The sequence below is a fragment of the Miniopterus schreibersii genome (assembly GCF_964146895.1).
Source record: "Miniopterus schreibersii genome assembly, chromosome: 20".
Classification (NCBI taxonomy): Eukaryota; Metazoa; Chordata; class Mammalia; order Chiroptera; family Miniopteridae; genus Miniopterus; species Miniopterus schreibersii.
Genome location: NC_138122.1, coordinates 2,093,002 through 2,115,081, shown reverse-complemented (window position 1 = coordinate 2,115,081; position 22,080 = coordinate 2,093,002). Strand labels below are relative to the sequence as shown.

The 22,080-nt window shown below is 42.8% G+C and overlaps 1 pseudogene across 1 annotated transcript; it reads right to left on the bottom strand.

The window, feature by feature from the left end:
- Positions 1–3,784: 3,784 nt before the first annotated feature.
- LOC308550080 (small ribosomal subunit protein mS35-like) lies at positions 3,785–20,350 on the bottom strand (annotated as a pseudogene). Its single transcript has 4 exons — positions 20,211–20,350; positions 17,357–17,749; positions 16,785–17,169; positions 3,785–3,817 (listed from the first exon to the last, which is right to left on the bottom strand). The product of its transcript is annotated as a small ribosomal subunit protein mS35-like (transcript).
- Between the last annotated feature and the right edge of the window lie 1,730 nt (positions 20,351–22,080).

Below are 22,080 nucleotides of genomic sequence, written 5' to 3'. Positions count from 1 at the left end.
GCTCAGCTGCGCAGTTTGGGGAAGTGGGAGGGAAAACGGTGCCGCCGGCGTGGGTTTGCTGCGGCGGAGCGCGCGCCCCTCCGCGGGCAGGGGGGTGGGCACGCGGCGGGCACGCGGCGGGCAGGGGCCGGGCAGGGGGCGGGCAGGGGGCGGGCACGCGGCGGGCACGCGGCGGGCAGGGGCCGGGCAGGGGCCGGACACGCGGCGGGCACGCGGCGGGCACGCGGCCACTGGGCAGCCTGCGCCCCGAGGGCGCCCGGGCCGGGCCACCCTGTGTTGCTAGACCTCCACTCTGCTGTGAGGTTGACGCTTCACAGGGAGCACATCTGGGAAAGCTCGTCAGTGGGGCGAAGGGCAGGACTCCAGGGGCACGAAAAGCTGCCCACGGCGGCCCGGGGGGCGGCCGCTGGCCTCGGCGGGGCCCCGGGGCCGGGCGCGGGGCGGGTGCCCGGCCCTGGCGCCGCCTTGGGGCGGGTTCCGGGCGCTGCAGCGGCGACCAGGGCCGAGCCGGCCCGCGGGGCCCGGGCCCCGTCCCCGCGCGGGTCCGACCGCCCCCGGCCGCGCTCTCTCCGGGGGACACGGGCCTCCTGGGCCCCCCTGGGCATCCTCCGTCTGAACGTAACTCGCTCGGCAACACCCAGCCTCCTGGGGAAACAGCCCCCGAGCACGGGCGCGGGGCGCGTCTCAGGTCCGGCGCGAAGCCCGTGCGCCTGGCGCGGGGCCCCGAAAGGCTGCGGGGCCCCCGAAAGGCTGCGGGGCGCTTTGCGCGCAGGCCCAGCGCCCGAGGCCGCGTCTGCCCCGCGGCTTCCCGGGGCGCGCTGCCCGCCGCGGGGTGACCTGCGCTCTGGCTAACTTACTTCTGTCCCCGCTGCAGGATTTAGGGGTGAAGGGGGGCGACTGGGGGCTGGAGGGAGAAAGCCCGGGTCCGGGGCCGAGGGAGGCGCCCACAAGGGGGTTCGCTTGAAAACCTGCCCAGGAGGGGGCGCCAGGCGCTGGGGCAGGGCCCGCGGGGCGGGGAGCGAGAGAGCAGGGGAGGGATGTGCGAAAAGAAGTCCCCACCGTTACAGAGCCAGTCACCGTGTTGGGCAGCGTGTGGCGGATTTTTCTTTTTTTGATGAAATGACGGACAACTGGCGGGGGCAGGGAAGCGACGGGTGAAGCCTTGTTCTCCTCGGGGTGGGGACTTCAGCCACAGGACCTTCATGCGTGAGTCTCTGCAGCTGTGTTTATAGTTAGTGACATGCGAGATGTTAAATCAGCCGCTTTAACACAAACGTCCCTTAGCCCGTCTCCATACAGCCTATCAAGTTACTTTTCTTGTGATCCGATTTTACTAGATAACTATTTGAACATCCACTTTTTGTGTGAAAACAATTTACATATTAGAAAATGAGGCTGCAAACTTAAAACAAGGAAAGATGTGGTTTGTTTTCGCATGCAGTTACTCACATCTGTTGTTAGTAGATAAATCGACTTGAAGCGTTTAAATGTTCACGTTTTTGCACATGGTATTTATTTCATTTGGGTAACAATGTTATTATTGTCAGTATATAGTTGAAAACATGCTGGCTCCACTGGCCAGTGTGCTGCGTTGCTCAGGTCTCATGGCTAGTAAGTAGCAAGTGCAGAATTCCACGCGGGGGCTGCTGACAGGATGCCCGGCAGAGCAGGGTCCCAGTGTTCTTCCAAGATCACCCACCGAATAGAGGCTGGAGTAAGAGGCAAGACAGTCTCAACTCCCCCAACCGCTTAGAAAGACACTAGTGAGATCAATCAGGGTCGAACGAGACATGCAGCCTTCCAAGCCTCCGGTCACGAGATTTATGCCTACGGTCAGGCGTCTGAGGTGCAGTCAGCCCTAGGAAGAAGGTTAACACACCCCCTAGTGATCACTTTCTTTCTTCTCCCGTGAACCAGCCCCAGGACCACCCCAGTGGACACACAGATTCTGTGAGTCTTAGGAGGAATAGAGTAAGTCGTCGCTCCTTACGCATTACCCTCAGTTACACCGTGTGCTGCGCTGGCTGTGGGCCAGCAGTCAGGTGTGACTTGGCTGAAGGAGCTCATGTCTGTACATTTCAGGCGCCCTAGGAGCCTCTCCTCTTCACAGCAGGACGTGGAAGGGGCGTGGGTGATCGGCAGTGATGGTGGGCCGGCAGGTCTTGGACAGTGGGGGCCTAGCCCACCTGTAACCGGCCAACCCTGGGGAAGAGCAGCCGCCTCGCCTGGCAGGGCAGCCGGGGAAGCATCGCAGGGCTCAGCTCGGTGCCCGAAAGGGCCTCCGAGCCTCAGTAAGGAGTCCCCGACTGGACTCATTCCGTTTTCAGAAATGGACAGCACGATGGTGTCATGCGAAGGCTCTGTCCTGGGGACGCACTTAAGGCTAAAGGACACGGCGTAGTTGTGTAAATAAATAAAACATTCAGTGTGTATAAATATCCCTGGAATAACTCGAGTTGTTTTGGTTTGAAGTAATCTGCACTTTGAAAGGAAACTGGAACTGATCCTTCACAGCCTGTGCTCCCATGATCTCAAGGTAATTTTACTCCAGGATGTAGGATTTTGAGACAGGAAGAGTAAGCTACAAAATAAGAAGGCTCAGGAGAAGGCCGGCTCACTTCCCATAAACAGCGAGTGCTGCGTGGGCCTTTCTCCTGCCTGGAGCAGGTCTACCCTGCAGTCCTCCGCTCTGGGATCCACAGCCCGAGGGCACAGTGTGCCGGAGCACTTGGGGCTCTCAGAGTTAAAACGCTTACATTGGGGTCCTGGTTCCACAACTTACTAGCTGTGTGGCCACAGCATTTTACAGCCATGATCCATTTCTGCATCAGTAAAATAGGTATATTGATTTCTACCCTAACACGTGGGTTTGTTGTGAGGACCTCAAGAGACAATGGGTGGTAAAGTGCTTTGAAAACTCTAAAACATTGAACGGAAAGTCTTTACCCTATATTATTTTGAGTTCATGCTTAAAATTGTGTAAACTTGGTCTCATCTTAATTATCTATGCTATTATAGTGGCATAATGTTCCAGAATGTCTCTGTTTAACAATAGCAGTTATTCCGGGCTATAATTTAAAATCAACCTACAGCTCACCATGAAATATCAAACAAACCTCGTTCCTGTTCTGTTCTACCTCTCTCCACACTTTCTAAATAGCCTGCCACATTGCTCTGAGAATTGGTTCAGCCCTCATATCTGCCCCAGTTCCTCTTTGGAGGTTCACCTGCACCCCCTTTAACTGAAGCCCCCTCTTCGGTAGAATCCGCCCCACAGTCTTTGGAACGTCCACAGGGTTGGAGCGAAGGGCGGGGCAGGCAGTGTGCAGAGACCAGCGCTGCTGGCAGGAGGTGCTGAGCTCAGACACCTCCGTTCTCAAATTGGAATGCGCTTTCTAATAAAAATAGTAGAACACATATATTTTAAGTCTGCTAATGCAACAATAATGTAGTTCTGCTGCATGATTGATGAGGTTTTTGGTGGGCTAGTCTGAGAATGTACCAATCATTTTACAATTGTTCACTTGGAAAATTGCTTTATGAATTACAAGGACTGACTTACAAACAAGCATTTAGAACTAAACCTAGTTATTACTTGAGATTTTTCTTGTCTTGAATGTAAAAACCTTTCCTCAAAATTTAATTTGTGGAAATGTAATTGATGTAGTGGGTTGTGAGTGGGTTGTGTGGGTAGCTGGCTGAATGCTGTTGCTGGGTGGATGGAAAGGGAAGGGACCCAGTCCTAGTGCTGCAAGTTCCAGCTGGGACACTGGAGCCACTTCAGCTACTTCAGCTCTCTATGTCTCAGCTTCTGCACCTACAAAATAAAGACAGGGGTAATGGTGCTCACTGTAAAGGGTTGTTGTTATATATGCCCCATGGTTTTTGCAGAGAGAGTTGCTTTACTGACTTGGTGCAATATTAAAACAGCTTTCTGTTTTGTTGAACAGCAGTAACTGGCTTCTGTGTGAGGACTCTTAAAAGCGTGTTCATTGATGGCAGAGAGTTCAATGAGAATTGAAGATCAAAAATTACCACAAATGCTTTATGTACAGTTAAGGAGTTGACTAAATTGTGGTATGTAATATATTGGAATATTAGCCATAAAAAATAATGATACATGCTACAGTGTGAATGAACTTTGAAAACATTATACTTAGTGAAAGAAGCAGGTCATAAAATGTCACTTGTTGTATGATTTCATTTATATGAAATGTCCAGAATAGGTAAACTCATAGGAACAGAAACAGATTGGTGGTTGCCAGAGGCTGGGGAGAAGGGAAGTTGGGAGTGACAGTGTAATGGACATGGGGTTTTCTGGGAGGTAATAAAAATGTTTCAGAATGAGAAAGAGGTGATGGTTGTGCAGCACTGTTAAGGTACTAAATTTTATAACTGAATTGTTCACTTTAAAATGGTTTATTTTCTGTGCATTGTCCCTCAGTTAAAAAAATACTGTGGAGCCCGGCTGGCGTGGCTCAGCTGTTGAGCATTGACCTAAGATACAGGAGATCAAGGTTTGATTCCCGGTCAGAGCACATGCCCGGGTTGTGGTCTCGATCCCCAGTAGGGGGCGTGCAGGAGGCAGCTGATCAATGACTCTCTCATCATTGATGTTTTTATCTCTCCCTCTCCCTCTCCTTTCCTCTCTCTGAAATCAATAAAGACATATTTTTTAAAAAATACTATGGAAAAATGCATCTGAATAAGTTGACTGTCCAGGAAACCTTCCTGACTCCATAGAGTCTTGGCCATTTGTGAGCTTTGTGAAGAAAGTCTCTCCTACTTCCCTATGTTTTCTATCTGCTTTTGTAGCCTTAACACCTTGGTTTTCTTACCTCCAAGTGTACTCAAGTTCTGTTAAGTCTCTCCTTTTATTCATTCACTGACTCAGCATTCACTTGGTGTCAAGGAGAGGGACAATTAATAAGTGATCCAGGACAGAGGACAGCAAGCTCCCTTGATGTGTAACTTGGGCAAATGACTTAACTCTCTGGTCTTATGGGGACATGCACTAGAATATTTGGGGGACTCTTTCAGTTTTAAAATTCTAGATTTCAGAAATGAGAAATGCCATTATTAAGTTCTCTTTAAATATTCTGCCAGCTAATTTTTCTAATTATTTTACTTTGAATTCAGTTATCTAACCAACCTAAACAGACAGAAAAATAAATTACACTTTGAATTAGCCTCTCTTTTTTATTAGATAGAACTCAGTAATGAGGAGGAAATTAATCTCTATGTCTGTGGTAAAACTTTTTTGACCATGGAAAACCTTTCTTCAAGAGTTTTAAGATAAAAATGTCCAAAGCATAAAACTGATATACTTTTAAGGTTTGAAAATCATCAAAAACAATTATTATCCTTAATTACAATATGTAACAGAAAATAGACACTGCAATAACTCAATGACCCATCAAAACACTATCTTCAAGGGTCTTTTAGCATTTCCATGATAAATTGCTATTTTTAGAAGCTTATGCAACCAGACAAAGAATATGTTCTTGGCTATGGCCAGGAAGACAAGTTATCATTGTGGGAGGGACAGAGGAATCTGAGAGGCTCATGAGAGACGGACAATTGCATAGGACATTTTAATGAGAACCGTTTCTCTTTAATTTTCTGCAATCAGGAGAGTGCTGTGCCTCTCAGAGACATTTTTATTTTTGTAGTGCTCTTTCCTCATTAACTAACAAATACTCATCAATGAATTTCCCTCCTCATCCTGGAAGTTGGAGGAAAAAGAAAGATGATAATTTTTTACTTTGTAAGTATTATTTCCCTTGGGGCTCCTCCTCTAGTACTTCGAATGGAAACATAAGAAATATATCTACTCATTTCTTCCATATAGAGCATCTTAAATTTGCATCAGATATTAATGATCTTCAATAACTACCCAACTATAGTAGCAGAATGAATGTCTGTCTCCCATTTCCAAGCTCTATACTGTTTAGTGTCTCCCAAGGACAATTCATTGGAAAGATAGCTTGGGGCCTGGGGTTCTCATCAGGGACCTGGGTATGATAGAGTTGAGCTGGGAAGAGTGTGTTTGTGTTGAGTATGGGTTTCCAATCAACTTCATATCTCTAATTTCCAGGTTCAAAGAGTAATGGTTTTGGAATTTTTAATTCTTTTGTATTATCCATGTTGCTTCTCCCCTATGTCACCTTCGTTCCACTTAGACTTGGCTATGAATTTCAGAGTTTCTGCTGTGGTGAATGGTATCATACATACTGCTCCTAGGCTATTGTAGCTACACATAGGTTTTGAGGAAGACAATTTGATTATAGCATAAACTATGTCCCGTTGAGTTTTGCTGCCCTATCTGTATAGTGTTATCCAACAGACATACGATGTAGGCCACAGATGTGTAATATTGAATTTTATGGCAATCACATTGAAAACAAAATTACACAAGTGAAATTATTTTAATAATATAGTTTATTTAGGCAAATATATCCAAAATATAATCACTTTAATATGTAACAAAAACAATAGGGTTGAGATATTTTACATTTTAAAACCAAATCAATGAATTTTAATGTGCATTTTACACTTACAACATATCTCAGCTTGAACTAGTCACACTACAAGGATCAATCACCACATTTTACATGCTTGGTGACCATTGTATTGGACAGTGCAGGTCTATAGTTAAAGACAGACAATATTTTAATAAATATTTTTAAAATTAAAAGCATTCTGAATTATTTATCACAAAGTCAAACCCAGATGTTAAGTATTGTAAGCTTTCTTTTCAAGCCCTCCTCTTTATCAAGTAAGTGATCTCCTACTTTTTCAGGAATGGGGTGAAGTCAGTGTTTACCGGCAGGGAAAGGGTTACTGTACCATTTCTCAACCCCACATTCACTATGGTGGTGACCCTTAGTACTAAAATTAACCACAGCATGAAAGAGTTAAGGTCTTTCCCTCCTCATTTTGTTTTATGCTTTGCCATAGGTTGAGTTCAGATCTACTTAAGAACCAAGAAATGACAAGACTATTGATTTTAGATAGTGGTTAAGATTTCACCATGTAGACTTCTTGTGGTTGCACTTTAGTAGTTGTAATTTAAGTGCTTTTCTCACTCCTAGTTTTTTTGTTTGTTCTGGTTAGTTGGTTTTTTAAATCCTCACTTGAAGACATGCTTTTCTTTGATTCCAGAGAAAGGGAAGGGAGAGGAGGAAGAGGGTGAGAGCGAAGGAGAGAGAGAGAGAGAGGGAGAGAAACATCTATTGGTTGCCCTGATGGGGATCGAGCCCACAACCTGGGTACATGCCCTGACTGGAAATCAGGCGCTTTAACCACTGAGCCACACTGGTCAAGGCCACACTCTTAGTTTTTGGTGCCGCCATCCTCCCAAATAATCCCCCGTGCTTATTTTTATATATTCTCATGAAGAGAGAGATACTTCTGATACTTGCAGTGTCCCACCTCAGTGCAACTGAAGGAGTTCTGATGGGCAGTAGCCAGGGCCAGAGAAGACAGAGGCAACAAGGTGTCAGGCTTGGCAACCCACTCTTGGGCTAAAAACCTCATTTTTCTGGAGAAAATATTACAAATGTTTAGTCTACCTGCCCTTCCATCAACTGGAGCTCTAGTCGTTGCCACTTCCACACATCTACGGGGTAACGACGATGTTTTAGTTATTTACCTTTGAGCACCGATCATGAGTAAAGCCCTGTGATAGGCAGATGCTGTGAGAGACACAAAAAGGAAATGCCCCCCTCCCTGCCTCAGCGCAGCTTAGCCTGCTGGGGACAGAAGCGTAAGACACAGAGGAAATCAAGGGCCTAACGTGTTGGAGCACAAGTATCAGCAGAGTACTCTGGTGACCCCTAAGCACTGCAAAATACTGTGAAAAAATATTTGCCAAAGCCCTGTTCCAAATGAGATTTTATAGATGCCAGTGACCATGAAGATGAATACATAGTTTCTCTCCCTGATGACCCCACTGTACTGTGAGAGGTGGGTAGAAACCCGCACCTGCAATGCCTTGTGAGGTCTGTTATGATGAAGAAAAAAGAGGAAGGAGAGACTAAGACCCCCAGTCCAAGTTGAGGTCAGATCTTCATAGGCAACGATGGTGCACTTGATTTTCAAAATAGGAGTTCACTGGCAGGAAAAGGAGAGGAGAGCAGCCTGGAGAGAAAGGGGCAGGAGGGAAGGCAAAGGTGGTTCAAGGGCTGGTGAGCCTCAGAGAAAGGCCGTATCTCAGCAACTTGTGTTCTCCCCAAATTACCTGGTCTGTCTTAGAATACTTGGTTCAAATCCTGTCTGTGTTATGTTCTCTAAAGTTCCTGGATGTTTAAAAAATTAATAGAAGTTACTAAGAATAGATAATTGGCTACTGAAAATAAGTATGCACTGGATAGACCACTGGCTGTGGTTGCACATAAGCCATGACCTAAGTGCCTGAGAGAAAGAAAGGGAAGGGTAGGCTACTCGACCCTTACACAACTGGAAGGAAGAAAGCTTCAGTCAGGGCGACAGGAAGACAGACTCTAGAACCAGAGGAAAGCTTGAAAAGCATAAATACAATAAACAAATACCATGCTGTGCCTTAAAATTGAGCTGGGGAACCAATTTTGTTGTTAGTGTTTTGGGTATTTGATCTGTGACACATTTCAATACATGACAATGCAAAACTCATGTTGGTGCCAGCCCCCATTTATGTTCTAGATATTCTTGGTTGATTATTTATTGAACCAAGCATATGGTGATATGCTCACTTGAGCACTTCTAGAATCTCCAATAGAAAACCATGAAATTAGATGATGAAGATGGAAGGTAAAAGAACATTAAGTAAGAGAAGTGGTGAACTTTAGAATAAAAATTTGCTTGTATAACACCATGTAACATGCATTTATTTTAAGCATTATGTGTACTACCAAAAATACAGGACAATTAAAAACTTGAGCATATGATTACTACATTATATCTCTGCCATAAAATTATCATTTGTATTTCTTTAGTATCATCTATTTTTGTATCACATATCACATTTATTGAGCATCTATTGCTCAATTGCACAGTGCTGGATGTGGGAAGGAACAGTCTTCATTAGCCAACGACAGAGATATCAAGCAAGACAAAAACCAAGCAGTAACCGGGGGTCCATAATTACTAAGGCACTAGCGGCAACACTCATTTCAGATGAATGGAAAGAAATGATCCAAATAATTTTCTTGTGTCTTTTCTGGCAGTGTGGTTGTCACAGATACACTCAGTCAGACCTTGCAAGGATCCCAAGTTGTAAGTGTTGAGGTTATCCGGGGGGATTAGAGGAGTGAATGGGCTAGCTGTTTTATCCTGTGTCTCTAGGACTTGAACTCTCCCCTTAGTTCTCACTGATAGATACAAGTCTGCCCTTAAGTCATGATATTAACACTTTTTCAACAGAATATAATCCCCATGAGGGCAGGGCTGGGTCTCTCTTGGTCACAACTGCAGCTCCCACTCCCTCCCTTTGTGTCTGAAACATAGTGGGAATTCAGTAAATAAAGAACTTCAGATTTGTTGGAGAAAGGTTTTCCCTGAAGCAGAAAGTTGCTCTGAAGCTTAAATGTATATCATAAAACTCTGAGGCTATTAGTTTCAGTTAGAAAAAGACTCGGAAATGAATACGTTTAGAATTATTACATTTCTTCCAACAAAGGCACCTCCCACCATCAGGAGCACATGCACATGCCTACACTTGCATGCCCACATGGGCTCACTTCTGTCCACTGTTCCGTCCTTTCATCTTTGTTATCTAGTTTAGGGAAAGAAGTTAGGAGAAGTGACATGAGTGGGAAATTGTACATTTCAGGCTTTCGGCCTTAACAGTGTGTCATAAGAGAAATAAATCCTTTCCCCAGAGACGGCAGTAATCTCTTTTTCTGGCAAGTTCTTCCTCTCCTTTTGCAATTCTCCTTCCTTAGGGGATTAAGTTCTCTCAGTCATCTCATTTACTGAAAAGAACCTCATTTGGGAATGAAAAAGTTTTGGCATAGCTGGGAGCTTTTTTTTAATCCTCCCTTGAGGATATGTTTTTATTAATTTAGAGAGAGATAAAGGGAAGGAGAGGGGGAGGGAGGGAGGGAGAGAGAAACATCGATGTGAGAGAGAAACATCCATCGGTTGCCTCCTGTATGCACCCTGACCGGGGATGGAACCCACAACCTTTTGGTGTAGGAGATGATGCTCCAACTATCCGAGCCACTTGGCCAGGGCATAGCTGGCAGCTTTTAATGGGAATCTGAGCAAAGATGTCTCTGACATATGTAATACGTTCAGTATGTTTCCATATTGTGTAATCTATGATGTCTTAGAGTCCCAATGACAGATGGGCCATGCCGAAAAAGAAGACTCCCCAAGAGGAGACCCCTTTAGAAAACAACATCCTTTCATGGTACTTTGAGCTATTTTTAGCAGTTGGGGCTCAACAGTCCACCCCCAACAGGAGCATATTTCTGCCAACAAAGCTTTGTTGCCTAGCACTTGGCTCTAAACTAGGGTCAAGCCAGGCAGTGCAGTCTTAGACTGAGAGAGACCTAGAACCGGAGGCCTGATCCTGGTTTCAGCTGTAGGATAGCCGCTTATTTACTGGACTACCTTGAACCCGTTTCTTTTGTCATGTAATGGGGCTGAGAAGTACTTGTTACTCACTTAAAAACTGTGAACTAAGCTGTGAAAAATAATTTTAGATAATAGTGGAAATTATGAAACTTTCACTACTCTTTTCAACTATTTCCTTTTTACACATCTAGAATGTAAATGATTGGGAGAGATGTTTCTTTTTCTTTCTTGTTTTACCCTGACCTGATCTAAATATTTGACAATTCAAAGTTTCGTCAAATGTAAACCACACACCTCAGAATAATGCAGAATTCCATTCTGGGGTGAGAAGAATGAGCGGTAATATAATTTGACCACCTAAGTGAAAACGTGGGTTTGGGATCCATAGTTATAAAGTTCTTAGCAATGACTCTTCCCTTCTCTTAGTTTGTGTTTCTTTTTTCTACCCCTTTTAATCCATGGTATAACAGATCTGAATTTATGGAATATTTTACATGCTCTCTCTTAACCATGCTCCATGAGTTTGAACTGTTTATCCGACTCTGCTTTTACTCTAATCATTTTTGTTTTGTTTTGGACACAATCTAATGGACTATTTTAACCACATTCATAATTGTGCTGACAGAGGTTTTTTTGTTTGTTTTCGTTTTTTTGTTTTGGGCTCAGTTTTCCCATCTGGAATGTGGGCTTTTATTGCAGTAGGATGCATAAAACATCTACTTAAAGACTTGGTGCTCGGCCCAAACCCAGGATACATTCCCAGATTTATGGTTTGTTAAAGTAAGAGACAAGTGAGATGTCTTTGGAACCAATTCCTTAGCTTTTCTAAGTGAGGTGAGGGGACTTAGAGAAGCAAGGTGCCTGGGCATTATGTAGAGCTAAGATTCATCAGGGTAACAAATGCCTTGGGAAAAGCCTAGAATGCCTTCCTTGGGTTAATTGAGAATTCTTCACGGAAAATAATGAGCCATGGGGAGTAAGAAAATTAAGCTTATGTTTTTGGTCTCTGAATTAATAATACTTTTCAATTTGGAAAACATTGCCCTATTGCAGATTGCAAATCAGAAGACACCTATACATCACAGGCAGTTTCACTGGATGTTAACGGTGTTTTGGAAGTGCACAGTGGGATTATTATAAATGGAGCTTTTCTTGTTTGCACCCTTAACATGCCTACCATGCTGACCACTCCCCACCCCCACTGCATACCTTCTTTGTGCCTTAATCTAACCTAAACACTTATTGCAAGCATACCCTTATTAGTTGTTTTCAGCTGGCCTTTATTCTAGTCTGATCTCAGACATCTCCAAAGGTGTGGCTTGGGAGCCCTACCTCCATTCTTCCTGTGGTTCTTAGGCTTGGTCTTTGGCCTTGGTCTCCCAGGACTTTGGATGTTCGTTTGCTCCATAGGTGAGGAAACAGGGCTGAATGAGAGCAGCAGTAGGTCTGAGCCTGCAAGTGCAGGCAGGAGCCCTTCCAGTTGGAACTTGTTAACACAGGGACCATGCCATTCCTCACAGGATCACAGTGACAAGGTGTGACCACAAAGGGAGGTTCTTTTTTACGGGGACAAATGAGTTATGTTCTGATCAGATAGCCTGCATTAGGAAATACTGCCCTCCAATACCAGTGAGATGCACAGGACTTTCCTCAGCAAACACCCCACCGCAGGTCCAAAACTCGCCATTGAAGGATCCTTGGCCACACAGCATTGCTCAGTTATTGTCTGGTTCTCTTCTCCATTGGCCTTTCTGCCCATACCTATGGCACACCCACCTTGCTCTTCTGAGCGAGTACATTATTCACCTTCTATGGCATGGGTTTTGTTTCTCTCTTTTTGCTTTGATCACAAAACTTTAAGGTAATATCCTTTCTTTGCTTCTAGAAACTTCTTTCATGACACCTCCCATTCAGGCAACATTGTACTATATACTCCTTTTGGTCAATTCAAGAAAGTGTATAAGTTGTTCCTTAAGCAAACTGCAGACACTCTTTAGAGATGTGTGTGTGTGTGTGTGTGTGTGTGTGTAAACACAGTTTTAGGAGAGTGATTTAGCTCCTGATTCATAAGAAATAGGCTTAGAAGACCTGGCATGGAATAGTGGACAGAGCCCTTAGCAAGGATCAGGAGACCTGAATTTTATACCTAGTTCTGTTAATAGCCATTGTTATGTGACAGAGGAAAAGTTACAGCCTTTATAAAATCTTAGCTGCAGACTACTGGGTTGAATTATTTGACACTGAAGTCTTTTAGGGATTATGTCTTTATGAGCTAGATCAGCTTACATGGATTTGGGGTAACACAGGTGTGGAAACTTATTGTCGGATCATATTAGATTGGATCTATTATTTATCAGCTGCAGTGATTTTGGGATACCTGAAAGATTGGGTCATTTGAAAAAATTGTACATTTATTGCTATTAGATAAATAAAGAAGAGAGGATACCCAGAGGAAATACACCATTCACTATTATTTAAGATATTCTGCTTCTATCTGTCTGATATTGTCGACATGACTTCGTGAGAAAATACTCTTCCTGTGGCATTTAACTGGCATGGCTATATTTTTTGGTTAAGATATTTTACTCTTCTTACATAAACCAATTAACTGTTATACTTTATTCTTTCAGGAGTAGCTAAATATAAGGCTGTCTGTCAGCCAGTTCGCTGAGTACTAGAGGATAAGTTTGCTGTTTATAAACGGCCTTTCTTAAAAGTCTCTCTATTCAATTCTGATGGTACTTATGAACCAGAAGATACTTGTGAGGCTGTGAAGAGAAGTCATATGTTGGGTGTTAGCTGCACAGAGTTTCCCAAATTATTTTATTTTTTCATCTGTGGGCGGTAGATGACCAAAACACTGACTCCTTTTCACTATTTGCGAAAAAATTTACTATTGTTGGAAAGCTTTGATATCTGACTTGCTGAGTGGTTTTGAATGACCCACTGAAATCTTAGGTATATTCTGAAAATCAAGATAAACAACATGAAAATATATGCAAATTTGGTACTTCAAATTTATAGGCAGCGATATCTTAGTATTAGGAAGCAGCAATGTCTTTAAATATTTAGGTTTCTCTTCTGTAAAACATGACCTCCATCTTTATGAGGAGAAGGTGTTTCCAACAACTTCAATTAGAAGATAATTTTTTTTCATCTTAAAAAGCTCATTCTAATCAGCTTATTGATGATTTGTGACTAAATGAATAAAGAATATAAAGGATTACATTTCTTTTGAACTGTACGAGGTTGTGAAAAAGTGAGCAAAAAAAAACTTAGTTCAAGATAAATGTTTGCTGAACTGATTTATTGAATACTTCTAAATGTTTTTGGAAAACAATTCAAATTTAAATTACTTTTATGTTTCTAAGCTCTCTATAAGATGCTTTGAAACTTGAATGAACATAGGCTTAACCATAATTTCTAGCATTTGATAATTCCAGTTGAGATGTGGACGTCACAACTTCAGTGCAAGAAAAAATGGCCACCAGTTAAGCATCATAGTACCAAGAAAAAACGAAGAGTCGCATGACAAGACTTCTGTGTTTTGAATCCACTTTTATTATCTCACAATTTAATTAATGTGTACTCAATGCTTTCTATGTGCCTGCACAGTGCCACATGTTAGAGCTACAATAATAAAGAAGAAATGTGTCCCCTGCCTTCTAAGTGTTTGCAGTCCAGTAGAAGGGTCTGGACAAGAAAATTGAATATTTTAAGACGGTGTTATCACCAGAGACAAATAGGGCATCTTGGGGTTCATGGAGCCTACTCAGGAAGGGCAGGGAAGACTCCCGGGAGAAGGGCATCCTAGGCTGAGCCCGGAGTGATGAGTAGGCGGCTCCAGGGGAAAGGTGGCTATGGGAGAAGATCGTGAAAGCAGGGGGATCAGTATGTACGAAGGCCTTTCAGCGGCACAGAGCACATGTGACTAGACCAGAAAGCGCAAGGGTGAGAGGTCCCGCTTTAGCTGCTCTTCGTCATCGCAGAAAGAAAGCACGTGCTCAGGGCCAGGGAGTGTGGCCCTTGCTGGCTGTCAGAGTGACTGCTTTCAAGGATTCCCGACTTGTGAAAAGTGCTTTCATTTTTTAAAATTTTATACATGTATCTCATTTAATTCTCACTTAAACCTGTGAAGTAGATCACGTTATTCCAGTTTATAGATGAGGCTCAGAGAGGTGGTGATTTGCCAAGATTACTTAGTAAGTAATGAGCTAGAGCTGCCTTTCAAAACAGCCTCCTCTCTCCTTCCCCTCTGTCCTCTCCACCTTCGTCTTTGCGGTGATGGTCACCATCTGTTGAGCTCCTACCGTGGGTCAGACACTACCAGGCAGCCTACAAGCATGGTGTCATTGAATCCGTGTAACCACAGGATCGTCTGTAGAGGAAGGAATGCATGTTCTTCACTCTGTCCTGTCTCCTTTTTCATGAAGAACAGGGTTCACCCCTCTTCTGCCTTCTGTCACAATTGGAAAAGTGGCTTTGTGAGAAAAGGGGACATTATATCATAACAATTACATTTTTTTAAACTTTATTTTTATTGTTAAATGAAGAGATTAAAATAATAGTCTCTGAGGTTTCTGACAGGCCAGACTTTTGAAAAAATAAGTACAAGTTTATTTAGTACCAGAAAGTATTGTTATAATAACAATAATTATATTAGAATGTGCAATTTATTATTTTGTGCTAAAATCTTTTCATATTATCTCAGTTCATGCTCATGAAATCTTATAAAATTGTTTTTTTCTACCTATTTGTTAAAAGAAACAGATTTAGAAAGATCCAATACTCTGCTCTTCACCACCGTTCTATAATGATGACAACACTAACTGACATTTATAGAGTTTGTCATGAGCCCTGAGCTGTTCCAAGCATTTTGCACATATTGGCTCATTCAATTTTCACAACAAGCCTATGAGTTAGCTACTGTACTATTAAAATCTCCATAATATGGCTGAGGAAACTGATTCATGGTAATTTTAAGTCACTGGCCTAATAAATGACGGATCTGAGGATATAATCTGGGAGGTCTGGCTTCAGATGTCAAGTTCTTAACCAGTAAGCTGTTCTGTCCTTTGCTCTGTGAATAGGTTTGGAGAGTGTGGCTTTAATAATGTAAGGACATTCCATTCCATCCTGAAGTGATGTGTGTGTGTGTACGCGTGCGTGCGTTTTGAGCAGGATATCATAATAGAAAGTCTTCCCCATAAAAATAAGCCTTGAATATGGATTGAAAATTGAGAAAGGATTATGACTTTCCAGAGAGGAACTGGAGGAAACCTTCAGGGCAGGAGTTGGCCAGCACCACAGCAGGACCCTTCAGTGTGGCGAGCACACTAGTGAGAGGCTGCTGGAGCCTGAGACTGCTCTGCAGCAAGGTGGGGGGCTCAACAGTCAGGCTGCCAGTTCTGAGTAGGACAAGTTGTGATAGAGTATTAATCTTTTTTATTGTTGAGGCAAATTGGCATATAACACTATGTTAGTAAACATAAATCTCGGTGCTTGTTATTCAGATCGATTTTGGAAGAAACACAAGAATTGGCGCATGGTTGGGAGGTATGTCACTGGGAATTAGAAGACATAACCACGCAGGGCAGATGTGAGGAAAGATTAAGTGGGTGAGAATTATTCATCTTGGAAAAGAGAGCTGAGGGAAAGAATTTTCAGAGGTAAATTTTTTAAATAATAAAAATTGTGAAACCCTAGAATGAGTTTTTATGAGACTCCATGCTTTTCTTGTCTTGGGTGGTGGGGCCCTTAAAAGCAGTACAGGCTGTGTGATGTATATTGATTTAAGTTGATCTTGTTCCAAGGGAGAGTGGGCTGGCGGTCAGAAATAACAAGTGCACACTACACCTGCCCCCAGATGCCCGTGCCACACCTGCAGCACACAGACTAGGTGATCCCCATGGCACTCTTTCCCTCTGAAGCTAGGCCTGGCCCCAGGTATTTCAGACAGTATGTCAAGAAACTTCAGGAAGCTTCAAATGATTGAAGTTCATACAAGTTAGAAAGTGTTCTCCAAGGCTGTGCCCTGACCAGGAATCAAACCTCGATATCCTGGATCTTAGATCAATGCTCAACCACTGAACCATGTCAGCCAGGCGAACATGTTTTTTACATTTTCAACATTACATCAAATTAGATAACAATTACATATAGATCAAAATTTTAATAAACCAAGCATATTTTCTACATAATTCATGATTTAATAGTATCTTTACTGATTCCTTGTACCGAGAAAGGGTATTTTGATTGTATCCCTTGTTCTTAAGATTAACAGCAGACTTTTTGTAATCTTCAACTTCTTTAGTACCAAGGAACTGTTCTTCATTTATGTCCAGGTTTTTCTCTGCAGTTTAATTTGGAGAAGTGTTTCCACGATATTTTTTTTTGAAAAGCTATTTGTTCATTTACACTCTTCTATGTCTGCTTCAGTCTTATATTTCTCCCATTCTTAAGTTTTCCAAGACTCATGGTATAAAACTGTTAGCAAATACATTGCATTATCATAATTTTGTCTCTTTAAAGGGCACCTATCTGTTTTGATGTTAAGCACATCTGTGGTCTTGCAGTATCGCTCTCCTACAAGTTTAATACATTCTAGTCCTGACTCATAGCTCAGTTGCTTAGAGCATCATCCTGATATACCAAGGTTGCAGGTTCAATCCCTGGTCAGGGCACACACAAGAACCAACCAAAGAATGCATAAATAAGTGGAACAACAAATCGATGTTTCTCTCTCTCTCTCTCTCTCTAAAAATCAATTTAAATAAATGTTTAATAAGTTTCTTACTTGGGTGATCATCTAAATTCAAACTGGAAAATTTAACCCTTAAGGTTACTACTGGTGCTTTGAGATTTTGAATAGATGGTCCTCATAAAACATAATCAGCTGTGTCGATTTCAATTAGAAAATGCTGCTCACAACTTTCATCACTGTCTCGTGCAGCTGGCCACTCAGTGCAGAAACCTTTGAGTTTCACAGGTTTTTAATGGCTTTTTAATGGCTACAGGAGTCAAATGCAGAACATTGGGAATGTGTAAACGTTCTAGACTTCCCTACTTTGCATGGGCACCACCTTTTTCCTGGATAACTCACTCCAACAGGAAGAGGTGCTGAGAGGGTTTAAGTGGTGCTGAAACAGGGTGAACACTGGACCAGTCCTGGGCATGGCCATCTTCTATCCTAGGGAGTGCCTTTCTTCTCACCCCTTTTAGATTTGGATGTTCTTTCTGATGTACACGGGTTTAGTCTCCAGGTGACTGGGTCCTGACCCCCGGCTGCAGGGCCAGCCACAAAGGGAATGAGAGGACTGTGTGGCTGTGAAGACCAAAAGCCCCTGTGCATTCTCTTTCCACAAGGTGGGCTGAAAAACAGTGCAGAGTTGACTCAGGAGTCCCGGCCTGTCTACAAATTAGCGTGTGGCTTTCTGCAGCTTTGAACACTGGTTTTCTTCTGCAGAATGGGAGGAGGTTGATACTTTTGACCCTTGGCCAATGGTTTTACAATGTACCTCTGATTTGGAGGATGGCTTCAGCTGAGTCATAATGCAGGTGCATCACTGGATCTTCATCTTGTAAAAGCTTCAATGCCTGTTTTTTACTATAATCACAAAGCATCAATTACACTTCGACACACCGATTGCTTTCCGTAATTGTAGTGACACATTTTATAGTTTTCAATAGTTACAGAGCTCCATTACATAGCAGGTGTCATTTTGTCTCTCATCAACCTGGATGAGGGGAGGGAGGCAACGTCAACCATGGGCTCCAGTATCAAATTCTTCATCTGTAAAATGTGCATAGTATTAGTATCTGTCTCCTTAGTTGGCTATGAGAAAAAAATAAGAAAAACATAAGGTCATGCATGTAACATGTTTAGCTGGGAGTTTATCACATTAACCATGTTGGCTGCTTTTTGGAGCCTCGCTCCAAATTCCAAACATTACTGATGACAGAGCTGGACTAGAATCTACTCTTTCACAGGGTCTGGAAGGGAAACTAGAAGGACATTTTTGAGGGGAGGTGGGGAAAGAGTGGATCATTTGCTTTAATTCTGGGCATAGGCAAAAGTAGGTTTACAGTTGTATGAGAAACAGAGTTTATTCTTGTATTATCCATTACTGATTGTATTATTTATTTATACTACAACTGTAAACCTACTTTTGTCCACCCCTGTGTTCACTCATGTGTTTTTAGTCAGCCACCTGCAGTCTGGGTCAGGCACTGTGCGGAGCATGGGACATACTAAAATCTAACTGTGGAACAGTCTATATTCAGAGAGCTCACTCTAGTGGGTGAGGCAGATATATAAAAATTAATGTGCCAGGCATTTAAGAATTTCTGTAGTGATTAGTGAGAGCATGTACAAGGTGCTTTGGCATGCATAGGGAAGGAAGCACCTAAATGTCAGGAGAGTTTGGCAAAATTATGCTTGAGCTAGCTAGACAAAGGACAAAGGAAGGGAGGACATTACAAATAGAGGTAATGCGGTATACAGAGAGAAGAATTGTGAGAAAACATGACACAATCAGGGAATTCAAATACTTCCACGTGTCTGGAGCCCAGTGAGAGTCTGAAGGATTGACAGAATTTGAGTCAGGAAGACGAAAGGAGTCAGATTGCAAAGGGATTATATGCCATTTTAGGTAATAGACATTTATGTTTTGTTTTATTTTTAATTTTATGTATTTTTAAAATTTTTCAATTAAAGTTTACATTCAATATTATTCTGTATTAGTTTCAGATGTACAGCAAAGTGGTTAGAAAATCAAGTACTTTAAAGAGTGGTGCCCATCTGGCCCCATATATTTATCTCGATATTATCGACTCTATTCCCCATGCTGTAATCTGCATCTCTGTGGCTATCTGTAACTACCAACTTGCTCTTCTTAGTCCCTTCACCTTTTCACCCAGCTCCCAACCCCCTCCCCCTGACAGCTGTTAGTCTGTTCTCTGTACCTATGAGTCTGTTTCTGTTTTGTTTATTTTGCTCATTAGATTCCACATGTAAGTGAGATCATATGGTGCTTGTCTTTCTCTGACTGGGCTTACGTGGAGAATTGGAGAACATGATTACCAGAAGCAGAATTTAGATTCTACTGTCTTGAAAGCAAGAGAAAACAAGAATATAGATTAAAACTACAGCAGGGCCCTGGAAAAGAGGCCTAGATATGTGAAGTATTTGGGAGGTATTTAAGAGGATAGGTGATTGGGAGTGGAGAGTAATTTAGAGGGAGGAAGCTGAGGTGACTCCCAGGTATCTGCTTGGTGACAGGGGAGATGGTTGTCCAGCACCAGGAGAAGTCTAGAGGGACTTTGAAACTATGTCTGATGTTCTGGAGAGAGACCTGGGATGCCAACGGGAATGTGAAGGAGCACTGTCAGGAAGTAGACAAGAGCTGAGGACAGCTGTGGAACAGATGGCCCTGGGAGGAGTATGAGCAGTTGTTTTGCTTTGCCTAGGTTTGCAGAAACCAGGGGGTTTCACTACCTGAATGACAATTGCTGGATAAAGCTCCTCTAAGAACCATCATTCCAGGCATTTCACTGGGTTTGCACACTTCTCTAACTGGCAACTCCTGTGTAATTAGGGAACTACTAGGCAGCCAGTAGGTGATTTCATCTTTCTCCTCCCCACTGCTCACCTTCTGCCATGTCTCTGCTCATCTGCAGCTGAATCAGGTACAGGTGAGGAGAGGGCAAACGAAAGGGTCCACTTAGCTGCATGTAAAAGTTCCTTGTTATGAGGGTTGGAGGTGAACCCCATCAAACTAATGGCTATCATGATATTGTAGTGCTATTTTTGAACTTGTGTTTCCTTTCCAAGACATTGTAGATGGTGAAAAATTGAATCTTAATTGTGGTCAATATCCTTTTTTGTGTGAGGCATGGTTTTTAAAATTTAGGTTTTTTTGTTTTGTTTTTTGTTTGTTTCTTAATTTTAACTACTACCCCTCCTGGGGTCCTTTCTCTAGAAAGCTGCTTTCAGAGTGAGTAGCTTTCTGATATTTTACTCAGAAGAACTTCTCTTTTCAGTTCAGAATTTTATCAGCAATTCTTATGCTAAGAGGGGTCAGAAGATGAAGCATTTCTCTTGTTACTCTTGCAGCCACTCATGAATAATAGCCTATATTACCTCTATTGTCTGCCCAAAACATAAGCAACCAAACATAAAGGCAGAGGAGAAAGTAAAGACCACAGAATGAGCCAGAAGAGCTGATACAGTGTGAAGAAGTAAAAATGCAGGGTGGGAACAGTGGCTGTGTAAGGGAAGTGTTTAGTGGATTAGCTACTCAACAGGTACAGAGTAAGCCAGATTCCCTAGTTTAAGGACAAGAAGAACAACAGGAAAAGTGCTCTGAAATCTTCAGAGTGAGATTAAGAACATCCCTTCCAAAGAGTAATGTAGCTAAATAAATTAGGGGCCATTATTCCAGGCTGCCACATAATAGACTAAGGAACACACTGGGCTTTCACTGCCCCTTCGCATCGTGCCCTGTGATTTATGCTGCGTTTCTGCTGTGAGGAAAATCTGTCACTCTGAATGCTTTCTTCCTTCATTACTGCATTGATTTAACTAAACTCCAATTGGAGTTTTCAGTTTGTAGGCTTGAGCAGGCAGGAGAAGGTGCTAAGCAAAACTAGAGAAGTCAAAGAGATCAAACAAATTCCTAACTGGTGGGCTAATAGGACCTGTCTTGGGGAAAATATGGTTCCATTTCTTTGTGGGAAGGCTGTGTGTGTGTGTGTGTGTGTGTGTGTGTATGTGTGTGCATGTGTGTGTTTTCCTGCCTACAGGTAGACAACATATATATATACATAAACGACTTCTAATTTGAAAGCACAGCACCTGCCTACCAGAGAACTCGTCTAAGACTCTCAAGAGAGGGGCAACATTTAAAATGAAAGCTTGGTGAGGCTTCGATGTTGTGCTGGCCAAGTATATTGAAGAGAGAGGGGAAAACAAAGAACACACCGACCTAGGAGGTCACAGAGTGTGACAAAAGGTCTGTAAGAGGGCATACCCTGCGGCCTAGCCAGAGAAAACAGAGCCCTTTGTGCTGGGGCACAAGTCCATAGAGTGATGGATGCTTTACACACAGACTCAGCCAGACCTCTCAGTCCCTGGGCCTGGCTGCTGCTGGGCCCTGAGAGATAACCAACCAGCTTGGGGGAGTCTGGCCTTTTGTTTCAGCATTTTCAAAGGCACTGACATCAGATTTGATGGGCTATTGGCACCTTTAGAGAGGCAATCTTTATGCTCCTATGTTTCTTATTAAGCTTGTTAGAACTAAGTAGAAAGGAAGACTTAAACTTAACTGTTAATAACAGAGCTGAGATTTTTAAATGAAAATAATAAAAGAACTATAGTACATCACTTCAACTCTCCAAGACTCTTAGATTACTTCATGCAGTACTGCCATTAAGATAGGAAAAGAGTAAAAAAGCATTGTACTCTGGCCTGAACCTTCCTTGTCTTGTTTTTAAACAAATAGTTCCAATCTTTTCTTCTCC